Genomic DNA, 12,923 nt, shown 5'->3' with positions numbered 1-12,923 from the left:
TCTGTGTAAAATACGTCCTTCTGATATCTGTCTTAAACCTCCCCCCCCTCACCTTGAACCTATGACCCCTCGTGAACGTCACCACTGACCTGGGAAAAAGCTTCCCACCATTCTATGCCTTTCAGAATTTTATACACCTCTATTAGGTCACCCCTCATCCTCCGTCTTTCCAGTGAGAACAACCCCAGTTTACCCAATCCCTCCTCATAACTAAGCCCCTCCATACCAGGCAACATCCTGGTAAACCTCCTCTGCACTCTCTCCAAAGCCTCCACATCCTTCTGGTAGTGTGGCGACCAGAACTGGGCGCAGTATTCCAAATGCGGCCGAACCAACGTTCTATACAACTGCAACATCAGACCCCAACTTTTATACTCTATGCCCCGTCCTATAAAGGCAAGCATGCCATATGACTTATTCACCACCTTCTCCACCTGTGACATCACCTTCAAGGATCTGTGGACTTGCACACCCAGATCCCTCTGCGTATCTACACCCTTTATGGTTCTGCCATTTATCATATAGCTCCCCCCTACGTTAGCTCTACCAGGTCTAAATGCTACAGCCCTACCACATGCAATCATAAAAGGTGATGGAGAATTAAATAACTCACTGGCGGAGATGACTCCACAAATATCCCCATCCTCAATGATGGAGGAACCAAGAGAATCAGTGCAAAAGAAAAGGCTGGAGCATTTGCAACAATCTTTAGCTGGAAAGTGCCAAGTGGATAATCCATCTCAGTCTCTTCCTGATGTCCCGAGCATCACAGATATTAGTCTTTAGCCAATTCGATTCACGCTGTGATATTAAGAAACAGGAGAAGGCACTAGAGATTGCAAAGGCAACGGGCCCTGAGAATATTCCAGTAATAGTACTGAAGACTTGCTCTCTAGAACTTGCCATGCACCTGGCCAAGTTGTCCCAGTACAGCTGCAATACTGGCATCTACCCAGCAATATGGAAAATTGTCCAGGTATGTCCTGTACACAAGAAACAAGACAAATCCAACCCGGCCAAATACCATACCATTTTACTTCTGATCATCAATGAAGTGATGGAAAGCTACAAAATAGTACTGGTTTAGCAAAACCTTGCTCAATTATGTTCAATTTGTGTTCAGCCAGAGTCACTCAGCTCCTGACCACATTACAACCTTACTTCAAACATGGACAAAAGTATGGCTTAAAGGAACCTAGCAAAACCCAGGGGAGGGCTCTCCACTGGTTAGAGTCATACTTGGCACAAAGGAAAAGGTTGTGGTGGTCAATCATTTCAGCTTCAGCACATCACTGCAGGGGTTTCTCAGGGTAGTGGCACAGCCATTAGCACTGCTGCCTTACAGCGTCAGGGACCCGGGTTTGATTCCCAGCTTGGGTTCCTGTCTGTGCGGAGTCTGCACGTTCTCCCCATGATTGTGTGGGTTTCCGAGGTGCCCCCTTCCACAGTCCAAAAAACGTGCTGGTTAGATGCATTTGTCATGCTAAATCTCTCTAAGTATACCTGAACAGGCGCCAAAGTGTGGCGACTAGGGGATTTACACTGTAACTTCATTGCAGAGTTAATGGAAGCCTACTTGTGACACTAATAAATAAACTTTAGAACTTTAGTGTCCTAGGTCCAAGCATCCTCAAGCTGCTTCATCAATGACCATCCATTCACCATAAGGTCAGAAGTGGGGATGTTCACTGATGATGGCACAATGATCTACATCATTAACGGCTCTTCAGATACTGAAGCAGTCCATGGCCATATGCAGCAAGACCAGGAACAAAATTGGACTAATAAGTGGCAAGTTACATTCATGCCACACAAGTGCTAGGAAATGACCACATCTAACAAGGGAGAATCTAACCATCTTCCATTGAAATTCAGTGTTATTACAATCAGTGAATCTCCCCGTATCAACTGCTGGGGACGGCCGGGGGTGGTAGAGAGGAGGAGGGCGGTTACCATTGACCAGAAACTGAACAGACATAGAAATACTGTGGCTACCACAGCAGCTCAGAGCTGGGAAATTCTGTGCCAGTAATTCACCTCCAGACTCCCCAAGGCCTATCCACCATCTGCAAGACACATGTTAAGTGTATGGTGGAATACTCTCTCCACTGGACGAGTGCAGCTTCAACAACATTCAAGAAACTCTAAAGTCTACACCATCCAAGACAAAGCAGTCAGCTTTGATGAATTAGCTGAAGGGGAACTAGAGAGTAGGGCCAGTAAGACTCAGAGAAAGAGCAGGCAGGCTGTGGTTGCTAAACAAAGAGGGTCTGGTGGACTGAAGTGCATTTGTTTCAAAGTGAGAAGTGTCACAGGTAAGGCAGACAAACTTAGAGCTTGGATTAGTACTAGGAACTATGATGTTGTTGCTATTACAGAGACTTAGTTAAGGGAAGGATTGGATTAGCAGCTTAACATTCCAGGATACAGATGTTCCAGGTGGGATAGAGGGGGATGTAAAAGGGGTGGGGGAGTTGCACTACTGGTTAAGGAGAACATCACAGCTGTACTGCGAGAGGATACCTCAGAGGGCTCATACAGCGAGGCAATATGAGTAGAGCTTAGGAATAGGAATGGTGTAGTCACAATGTTGGGGGTTTGCTATAGGCTGCCCAACTGTCAGCGGGAGATAGAGGAACAGATATGTAGGCAGATTTTGGCAAGGCGTAAAAGTAACAGGGTTGTTGTGGTGTGAGATTTTAACATCCCCTATATTGACCAGGACTCACTTAGTGCTAGGTGCGTGAATGGGGCAGAGTTTGTAAGTAGCATCCAGGAGGGCTTCTTGAAACTGTATGTAGATAGTCCAACTAGGGAAGGGGCCATGCTGGACCTGGTATTGGGGAATGAGCCCAGCCAGGTGGTCGACATTTCAGTAGGGAAACAGTTCAGAAACAGTGACCACAATTCAGTAAGCTTTAAGGTACTGATGGATAAAGATAAGTGTGGTCCTCAAGTGAAGGTGCTAAATTGGGGGAAGGCTAATTACAACAATATTAGGCAGGAACTGAAGAATATAGATTGGGGGCAGATGTTTAAGGGTAAATCAACATCTGGCCTGTGGGAGGCATTCAAGTGTAAGTTGATAGGGATTCAGGACTGGCACATTCCTGTAAGGATGAAGGATAAGTATGGCACGTTTTGGGAACCTTGGATAATGAGAGATATTATGAGCCTGGTCAAAGAGAAAAAGGAAGCATTTGTCAAGGCAAGGAGGCTGGGAACACACAAAACAAGTGTGGAATACAAGGAAAGTAGAAAGAAAATTAAGCAAGGAATAAGGAGGGCTAAAAGGGGTAATGAAAAGTCATTGGCCAGCAGGATTAAGGACAATCCCAAGGCTTTTTATCCAGATATAAAGAGCAAGAGGGTAGCCAGGGAGAGGGTTGGCCCACTGAAGGACAGGGGAGGGAATCTATGTGTGGAGCCAGAGGAAATGAGCGAGGTATTAAATGAGTACTTTGCGTCAGTATTCACCAAAAAGTCATGTTGAGATCAAAAAGGAGTAGGTATCGGGGTTGAAAAACGTCAGTTTAAACAAGTCCCCAGGGCCTGATGGGATATACCCCAGAATACTGAGAGAGACAAGGGAGAAAATCGCTGGGGCCTTGAGAGAAATCTTTGTATCCTCACTAGCTACAGGGGAGGTCCCAGAGGATTGGAGAAGAGCCAATGTTGTTCCTTCGTTTAAGAAGGGTAGCAAGAATAATCCAGGTAATTACAGGCCAGTGAGCCTCACAGCAGTGGTAAGGAAATTATTGGAGAGGATTCTTCGAGACAGGATTTACTCCCACATGGAAATAAGTGGACATATTAGCAAGAAGCAACATGGTTTTGTGAAGGGGATGTTGTGTCTCACCAACTTTTTTGAGGAAGTGATGAAGATGATTGATGAGGATAGGACAGTGGATGTTGTCTACATGGACTTCAGAGTAAGGCCTTTGACAAGTCACAGCCCTCCATTCAGAAACGCACCCTTCCACTGCCTTTTATGACCGAGCAGGTTTTGTATCCACCTTGCCAGCTCACTTCTGACACCATGTGACTTCACCTTCTGCAACAGTCTGCCATGAGGGACCTTGTCAAAGGCCTTACTCTAAAGTCCATGGAGACAACATCCACTGCCCTGGGCGGAGAGATGGCAAATGGAGTTTAATCCGGACAAATGTGAGGTAATGCATTTTGGAAGGACTAATACAGATAGGAGATATACAGTAAACGGCAGAACCCTTAAGAGTATTGATAGGCAGAGGGATCTGGGTGTACAGGTACACAGGTCACTGAAAGTGGCAACGCAGGTGGAGAAGGTAGTCAAGAAGGCATATGGCATGCTTGCCTTTATTGGCGGGGGGCATTGAGTTTAAAAATTGGCAAGTCATGTTGCAGGAAATTTGGCATGTCAGCTATGACTCTGAAGTGGGGAAAAATATACAGATGAGTACACTTTAAAAAATGACTGCCTGGCACATAAACAGTCACCTGGGAAAGAGACATTAAACAGGCATTGGCTTTTAGTACAGACAAACACTTGAGATTAAAACATAAAGGACAGACAGCTATTTAAAGTTAAACATGCAGGAATCAGATCCTGCAGGAAGCCAACCAGGGCTTGAGGCACTCTTTAGGATAAGGACAATAGGGTTGGGGAAAGAGATTAGCTACAGGTGGGATCGGGAATACATAAATGTAGGAAGACCAAATATTGTATGAATGAGCCGAAACTAAACTATTGATAGCCACTGACGTAGGAAATGTATCCATTCATAGAACAATGCGATGTTAACATGCTTATGTCTGCATCTGTCTGTATTTGTCTATAACGATGTGTGAACGATCGATCACCGACTTGATTACAACGATGTGATAATGGCTAGATGTCCGGTCCATCTATTGTGTGAAGGGTATAAAGATGGATTGCTCCTATTGTCTCATTGAGAGAAGGTTTGCTGCTTGTTAGTGTCTTGTCTCCACGAAGCTTTGTTAAAATAAAACTGTATTCTTGAAACTTTCAAGCCTGACTCAGTGGTATATTTCCCACAACAATTGGCGGTTTCAGCACGGATCCTATTACTGGTGAGATCGATTGGCCACGATCAGAGCCGGGATTACTTTTGTTATTGCAATGGAGAGGGATAGGGCCGTACGGCAGGGCAAGGTTTACAATTGGGGGAGAGGTAATTATGATGCGATTAGGCAAGAATTAGGGGGTATAAGATGGGAACAGAAACTGTCAGGGAAAGGAACTAATGAAAAGTGGAACTTTTTCAAGGAACAAATACTGGGTGTCCTTGATAGGTATGTCCCTGTCAGGCAGGGAGGAAATGGCCGAGTGAGGGAAGCATGGTTCACGAAAGAGGTGGAATGTCTTGTGAAAAGGAAGAGGGAAGCTTATGTAGGGATGAGGAAACAAGGTTCAGATGGCTCGATTGAGGATTACAAGTTAGCAAGGAATGAGCTGAAAAAGGGGCTTAGGAGAGCTAGGAGGGGACATGAGAAGTCCTTGGCGGGTCGGATCAAGGAAAACCCCAAGGCTTTTTACTCTTATGTGAGGAATAAAAGAATGACCAGGGTGAGGTTAGGGCCGGTCAAGGACAGTAGTGGGAACTTGTGTATGGAGTCAGTAGAGATAGGCGAAGTGATGAATGAATACTTTTCTTCAGTGTTCACCAAGGAGAGAGGCCATGATTTTGAGGAAGAGAAGGTGTTACAGGCTAATAGGCTGGAGGAAATAATTGTTCGGAGGGAGGATGTCCTGGCAGTTTTGAATAAACTGAAGGTCGATAAGTCCCCTGGTCCTGATGAAATATATCCTAGGATTCTTTGGGAGGCAAGGGATGAGATTGCAGAGCCTTTGGCTTTGATCTTTGGGTCCTCACTGTCCAATTTTCGGACTGGAGAGTGGCGAATGTTGTTCCTCTGTTTAAGAAAGGGAATAGAAATGACCCTGGTAATTATAGACCGGTTAGTCTTACTTCGGTGGTTGGTAAATTGATGGAAAAGGTCCTTAGGGATGGGATTTACGACCATTTAGAAAGATGCGGATTAATCCGGGATAGTCAGCATGGATTCGTGAAGGGCAAGTCGTGCCTCACAAATTTGATTGAATTTTTTGAGGAGGTAACTAAGTGTGTTGATGTCATATACATGGATTTTAGGAAGGCGTTTGATAAGGTCCCCCATGGTCGGCTTATGATGAAAGTAAGGAGGTGTGGGACAGAGGGAAAGTTGGCTGATTGGATAGGTAGCTGGCTGTCTGATCGAAGACAGAGGGTGGTGGTGGATGGAAAATTTTCGGACTGGAGGCAGGTTGCGAGCGGAGTGCCACAGGGATCAGTGCTTGGTCCTCTGCTATTTGTGATTTTTATTAATGACTTAGAGGAGGGGGCTGAAGGATGGATCAGTAAATTTGCTGATGACACCAAGATTGGTGGAGTAGTCGATGAGGTGGAGGGCTGTTGTAGGCTGCAAAGAGACATAGATAGGATGCAAAGCTGGGCTGAAAAATGGCAAATGGAGTTTAACCCTGATAAATGTGAGGTGATTCATTTTGGTAGGACGAATTTAAATGTGGATTACAGGGTCAAAGGTAGGGTTCTGAAGACTGTGGAGGAACAGAGAGACCTTGGGGTCCATATCCACAGATCTCTAAAGGTTGCCACTCAAGTGGATAGAGCTGTGAAGAAGGCCTATAGTGTGTTAGCTTTTATTAACAGGGGGTGGGAGTTTATGAGCCGTGGGGTTGTGCTGCAACTTTACAGGACCTTGGTGAGACCACATTTGGAATAATGTGTGCAGTTCTGGTCACCTCACTATAAGAAGGATGTGGAAGCGCTGGAAAGAGTGCAGAGGAGATTTACCAGGATGCTGCCTGGTTTGGAGGGTAGGTCTTATGAGAAAAGGTTGAGGGAGCTAGGGCTGTTCTCTCTGGAGCGGAGGAGGCTGAGGGGAGACTTAATAGAACAGAGAACATAGAACATAGAACAGTACAGCACACAACAGGCCCTTCGGCCCACGATGTTGTGCCGAGCTTTATCTGAAACCAAGATCAAGCTATCCCACTCCCTATCATCCTGGTGTGCTCCATGTGCCTATCCAATAACTGCTTAAATGTTCCTAAAGTGTCTGACTCCACTATCACTGCAGGCAGTCCATTCCACACCCCAACCACTCTCTGCATAAAGAACCTACCTCTGATATCCTTCCTATATATCCCACCACGAACCCTATAGTTATGCCCCCTGTAACAGCTCCATCCACCCGAGGAAATAGTCTTTGAACGTTCACTCTATCTATCCCCTTCATCATTTTATAAACCTCTATTAAGTCTCCCATCAGCCTCCTCCTCTCCAGAGAGAACAGCCCTAGCTCCCTCAACCTTTCCTCATATGACCTACCCTCCAAACCAGGCAGCATCCTGGTAAATCTCCTCTGCACTCTTTCCAGCGCTTCCACATCCTTCTTATAGTGAGGTGACCAGAACTGCACACAATATTCCAAATGTGGTCTCACCAAGGTCCTGTACAGTTGCAGCATAACCCCACGGCTCTTAAACTCAAACCCCCTGTTAATAAAAGCTATCACACTATAGGCCTTCTTCACAGCTCTATCCACTTGAGTGGCAACCTTTAGAGATCTGTGGATATGGACCCCAAGATCTCTCTGTTCCTCCACAGTCTTCAGAACCCTGCCTTTGACGCTGTAATCCACATTTAAATTAGTCCTACCAAAATGAATCACCTCACATTTATCAGGGTTGAACTCCATTTGCCAGTTTTCAGCCCAGTTTTGCATCCTATCCATGTCTCTTTGCAGCCTACAACAGCCCTCCACCTCATCCACTCCTCCACCAATCTTGGTGTCATCAGCAAATTTACTGATCCACCCTTCAGCCCCCTCCTCTAAGTCATTAATAAAAATCACAAAGAGCAGAGGACCAAGCACTGATCCCTGTGGCACTCCGCTAGCAACCTGCCTCCAATCCGAAAATTTTCCATCCACCACCACCCTCTGTCTTCGATCAGACAGCTAGTTACCTATCCAATCGGCCACCTTTCCCTCTATCCCACACCTCCTCACTTTCATCATAACCCGACCATGGGGGACCTTATCAAACGCCTTCCTAAAATCCATGTATATGACATCAACTGCGCTACCTTCATCAACACACTTAGTGACCTCCTCAAAAAATTCAATCAAATTTGTGAGGCACGACTTGCCCTTCACGAATCCGAGCTGACTATCCCGGATTAATCCGCATCTTTCTAAATGGTCGTAAATCCCATCCCTAAGGACCTTTTCCATCAATTTACCAACCACCGAAGTAAGACTAACCGGTCTATAATTACCAGGGTCATTTCTATTCCCTTTCTTAAACAGAGGAACAACATTCGCCATTCTCCAGTCCTCTGGCACCATCCCCGTGGACAGCGAGGACCCAAAGATCAAAGCCAAAGGCTCTGCAATCTCATCCCTTGCCTCCCAAAGAATCCGAGGATACATTTCATCAGGACCAGGGGACTTATCGACCTTCAGTTTATTCAAAACTGCCAGGACATCCTCCCTCCGAACATCTATTTCCTCCAGCCTATTAGCCTGTAACACCTTCTCTTCCTCAAAAACATGGCCCCTCTCCTTGGTGAACACTGAAGAAAAGTATTCATTCATCACCTCGCCTATCTCTACTGACTCCATACACAAGTTCCCCCTACTGGCCTTGACCGGCCCTAACCTCACCCTGGTCATTCTTTTATTCCTCACATAAGAGTAAAAAGCCTTGGGGTTTTCCTTGATCCGACCCGCCAAGGACTTCTCATGTCCCCTCCTAGCTCTCCATGCCCCTTTTTCAGCTCATTCCTTGCTAACTTGTAACCCTCACCATCGAGCCATCTGAACCTTGTTTCCTCATCCCTACATAAGCTTCCCTCTTCCTTTTCACAAGACATTCCACCTCTTTCGTGAACCATGCTTCCCTCACTCGGCCATTTCCTCCCTGCCTGACAGGGACATACCTATCAAGGACACCCAGTATTTGTTCCTTGAAAAAGTTCCACTTTTCATTAGTTCCTTTCCCTGACAGTTTCTGTTCCCAACTTATGCCCCCTAATTCTTGCCTAATCGCATCATAATTACCTCTCCCCCAACTGTAAACCTTGCCCTGCCGTACGGCCCTATCCCTCTCCATTGCAATAACAAAAGACACTGAATTGTGGTCACTATCTCCAAAGTGGCCTCCCACAACCAAATCTAACACTTGGCCCGGTTCATTTGTCAGTACCAAATCCAATGTGGCCTCACCTCTTGTCGGCCTATCCACATATTGTGTCAGGAAACCCTCCTGCACACACTGCACAAAAACTGCCCCATCCGACCTATTTGACTTACAAAGGTTCCAATCAATATTTGGAAAGTTAAAGTCCCCCATGACAACTACCCTGTGACCCCCACACCTATCCATAATCTGCTTAGCAATTTCTTCCTCCATGTGGTGAACCATCGTTGGTTCCCACCAGGTAGTACTGAGCCAGGGTCTGGCCAGTACTATGAGTCTGTACATATGTTGCTGTTGGGGTTCGGGTTGGGTTGTTCTACATGTTACTGTTGGGGTTAGGGTTGGGCTGTTCTACCTGTATTATAGTTATTATGGTACATCCCAGTCGGGCTCCGCCTCCTGGGAGAGGTATAAAGGTCACTGCTCTGTCTGGGACCCCTCAGTCTGGGATCGTGTATTATATATGGTAGCTCTATTGTAGTAGTGAATAAAAGCCTTTATTTCCTCGAGCATCTCTAGCCTCGTGAGTTATATCGCGCATCACTCCACATCTCTGTTACTATTTGGGGGCCTATAGTAAACTCCTAACAACGTGACCGCTCCTTTCCTATTTCTAACCTCAGCCCATATTGCCTCAGTGTGCAGATCCCCCTTGAAGTGCCTTTCCACAGCCGTTAAACTATCCTTGATTAACAATGCCACTCCTCCACCTCTTTTACCAGCTTCCCTACACTTAGTGAAACATCTATACCCCGGAACGTCCAACAACCATTCCTGTCCTTGTTCTACCCACGTCTCCTTAATGGCCACAACATCGTAGTCCCAAGTACCAATCCACGTCCTAAGTTCATCTACCTTGTTCCGGATGCTCCTTGCATTGAAGTAGACACACTTCAACCCACCTTCCTGTCTACCGGTACCCACCCTAGACCCTGATACCTTCACCACCCTCAACACTGACTTCTGGACTACAACTCCTTTTCCCACTCCCCTGACAAATTAGTTTAAACCCCCCTGAAGAGCCGTATCAAATTTCCCTCCTAGGATATTGGTGCCCCTCTGGTTCAGGTGCACCCCGTACTGTTTGTACAGGTCCCCCCTTCCCCAGAATAGAGGTTTATAAAATGATGAAGGGGATAGATAGAGTGAACGTTCAAAGACTATTTCCTCGGGTGGATGGAGCTATTACAAGGGGGCATAACTATAGGGTTCATGGTGGGAGATATAGAACGGATATCAGAGGTAGGCTCTTTGCGCAGAGAGTGGTTGGGATGTGGAATGGACTGCCTGCAGTGATAGTGGAGTCAGACACTTTAGAAACATTTAAGCGGTTATTGGATAGGCACATGGAGCACACCAGGATGATAGGGAGTGGGATAGCTTGATCTTGGTTTCAGATAAAGCTCGGCACAACATTGTGGGCCGAAGGGCCTGTTCTGTGCTGTACTGTTCTATGTTCTATGTTCTATCTAAATGGGTGCTTTTCTGGTTGGCAGTTGGTGACTAGTGGTGTGCTGCAGGGATCGGTGCTGGGGCCTCAACTGTTTACCATATACATAGACGATCTGGAGTGTAGGGTAACAAAGTTTGCGGATGATACAAAGATGAGTGGGAAAGCGAATTGCATGGTGGATGCGGAAAGTCTGCAGAGAGATTTGGATAGGCAAAGTGAGTGGACGAGGATCTGGCAGATGGAGTATAACGTTGACAAGTGTGAGGTTATCCACTTTGGAAGGAATAATAGTAAAATGGACTATTATTTAAATGGTGAAAAATTACAACATGCTACTGTGCAGAGAGACCTGGGGGTCCTTGTGCATGAATCGCAAAAACTCAGTTTGCAGGTGCAGCAGGTGATCAAGAAGGCAAATGGAATGTTGGCCTTTATCGCGAAGGGGATGGAGTATAAAAGCAGGGAGGTCTTGCTGCAATTGTACAAGGTACTGGTGAGGCCGCAACTAGAATACTGCGTGCAATTTTGGTCCCTTATTTGCGGAAGGATGTATTGGCCTTGGAGGGAGTGCAGAGAAGGTTCACCAGGTTGATACCGGAGATGAGGGGGTTAGCTTATGAGGAGAGATTGAGTAGAATGGGCCTGTACTCATTGGAGTTTCGAAGGCTGAGGGGAGATCTTATAGAGACATATAAGATAATGAAGGGGCTAGACAGGGTAGAGGCAGAGAGATTCTTTCCACTTAGAAAGGAAACAAGAACTAGAGGACACAGCCTCAAAATAAGGGGGAGTCAGTTTAGGACAGAGTTGAGGAGGAACTTCTTCTCTCAGAGGGTAGTGAATCTCTAACGAGGCTACCTCGTTAAATATGTTTAAGTCACAGGTCGATAGATTTCTGATCAATAAGGGAATTAAGGGTTATGGTGAGCGGGTGGGTAAGTGGAACTAAACCACTATCAGATCAGCCATGATGTTATTGAATGGCGGGGCAGGCTCGAGGGGCCAGATGGCCTACTCCTGCTCCTATTTCTTATGTTCTTATGTTCTTATACTACTGAGATTAAGAGCTATCACAAACTGGACAACCGGATTAACCCCTTATGAGCTAATGACAGGACGGGCGATGCAATTACACGAAAGCATCATAACAGGTGGGACCGATGTAGGTCCACTAAAAGATAAAATCAGGAGATATGTTTTGGAACTGAGCACCCAACTAAAAGGGATGCGCAAATTGGTAAAGGACAATCGGGAAATAAAAGACGCAGAGAGAGAGCTTGAAATGCTCCCTAACGTCATCTCGGAGACATGGATAGAGCAGGGACAGGAATGGTTGTTGCAGGTTCCGGGGTTTAGGTGTTTCAGTAAGTGCAGGGAAGGCGGTAAAAGAGGGGGAGGTGTGGCATTGCTAGTCAAGGACAGTATTACGGTGGCAGAAAGGACATTTGATGAGGACTCATCTACTGAGGTAGTTTGGGCTGAGGTTAGAAACAGGAAAGGAGAGGTCACCCTGTTGGGAGTTTTTTATAGACCTCCGAAAAGTTCCAGAGATGTAGAGGAAAAGATTGCAAAGATGATTCTGGATAGGAGCGAAAGTAACAGGGTAGTTGTACTGGGGGACTTTAACTTTACAAATATTGACTGGAAAAGCTATAGTTCAAGTACTTTAGAGGGGTCGGTTTTTGTCCAATGTGTGCAGGAAGGCTTCCTGACGCAGTATGTAGATAGATCAACAAGAGGCGAGGCCAAATTGGATTTGGTACTGGGTAATGAACCAGGCCAGGTGTTAGATTTGGAGGTAGGTGAGCACTTTGGTGACAGTGACCACAATTCGATTACGTTTACTTTAGCAATGGAAAAGGATAGGTATATACTAAAGGGCAAGAGTTATCGCTGGGGGAAAGGAAATTATGATGCGATTAGGCGAGATTTAGCTGGCATAGGTTGGGGAAGGAAACTGCAGGGGATGGGCACAATTGTAATGTGGAACTTGTTCAAGGAACAGCTACTACGCGTCCTTGATAAATATGTACCTGTCAGGCAGGGAGGAAGCAGACGTGTGAGGGAACCGTGGTTTACTAAGGAGGTTGAATCTCTTGTGAAGAGGAAGAAGGAGACTTATGTTAAGATGAGACGTGAAGGCTCAGTTAGGGCGCTTGAGAGTTACAAGTTAGCCAGGAAGGACCTAAAGAAAGAGTTAAG

At 46.0% G+C, this 12,923-nt stretch overlaps 1 protein-coding gene across 1 annotated transcript in view; it reads right to left on the bottom strand.

Moving 5' to 3' along the window:
• The window catches only part of LOC144493944 (dynein axonemal heavy chain 8-like), a 1,661,706-nt gene that overhangs the window by 176,607 nt on the left and 1,472,176 nt on the right, over positions 1-12,923 (bottom strand). The gene's annotated exons all lie outside the window — the stretch shown is intronic.

Source organism: Mustelus asterias, chromosome 5 (genome assembly GCF_964213995.1).
Source record: "Mustelus asterias chromosome 5, sMusAst1.hap1.1, whole genome shotgun sequence".
NCBI lineage: Eukaryota > Metazoa > Chordata > Chondrichthyes > Carcharhiniformes > Triakidae > Mustelus > Mustelus asterias.
The sequence above is the reverse complement of the archived record's forward strand: the minus strand, read 5'-3'. Positions and strand labels throughout refer to the sequence as shown.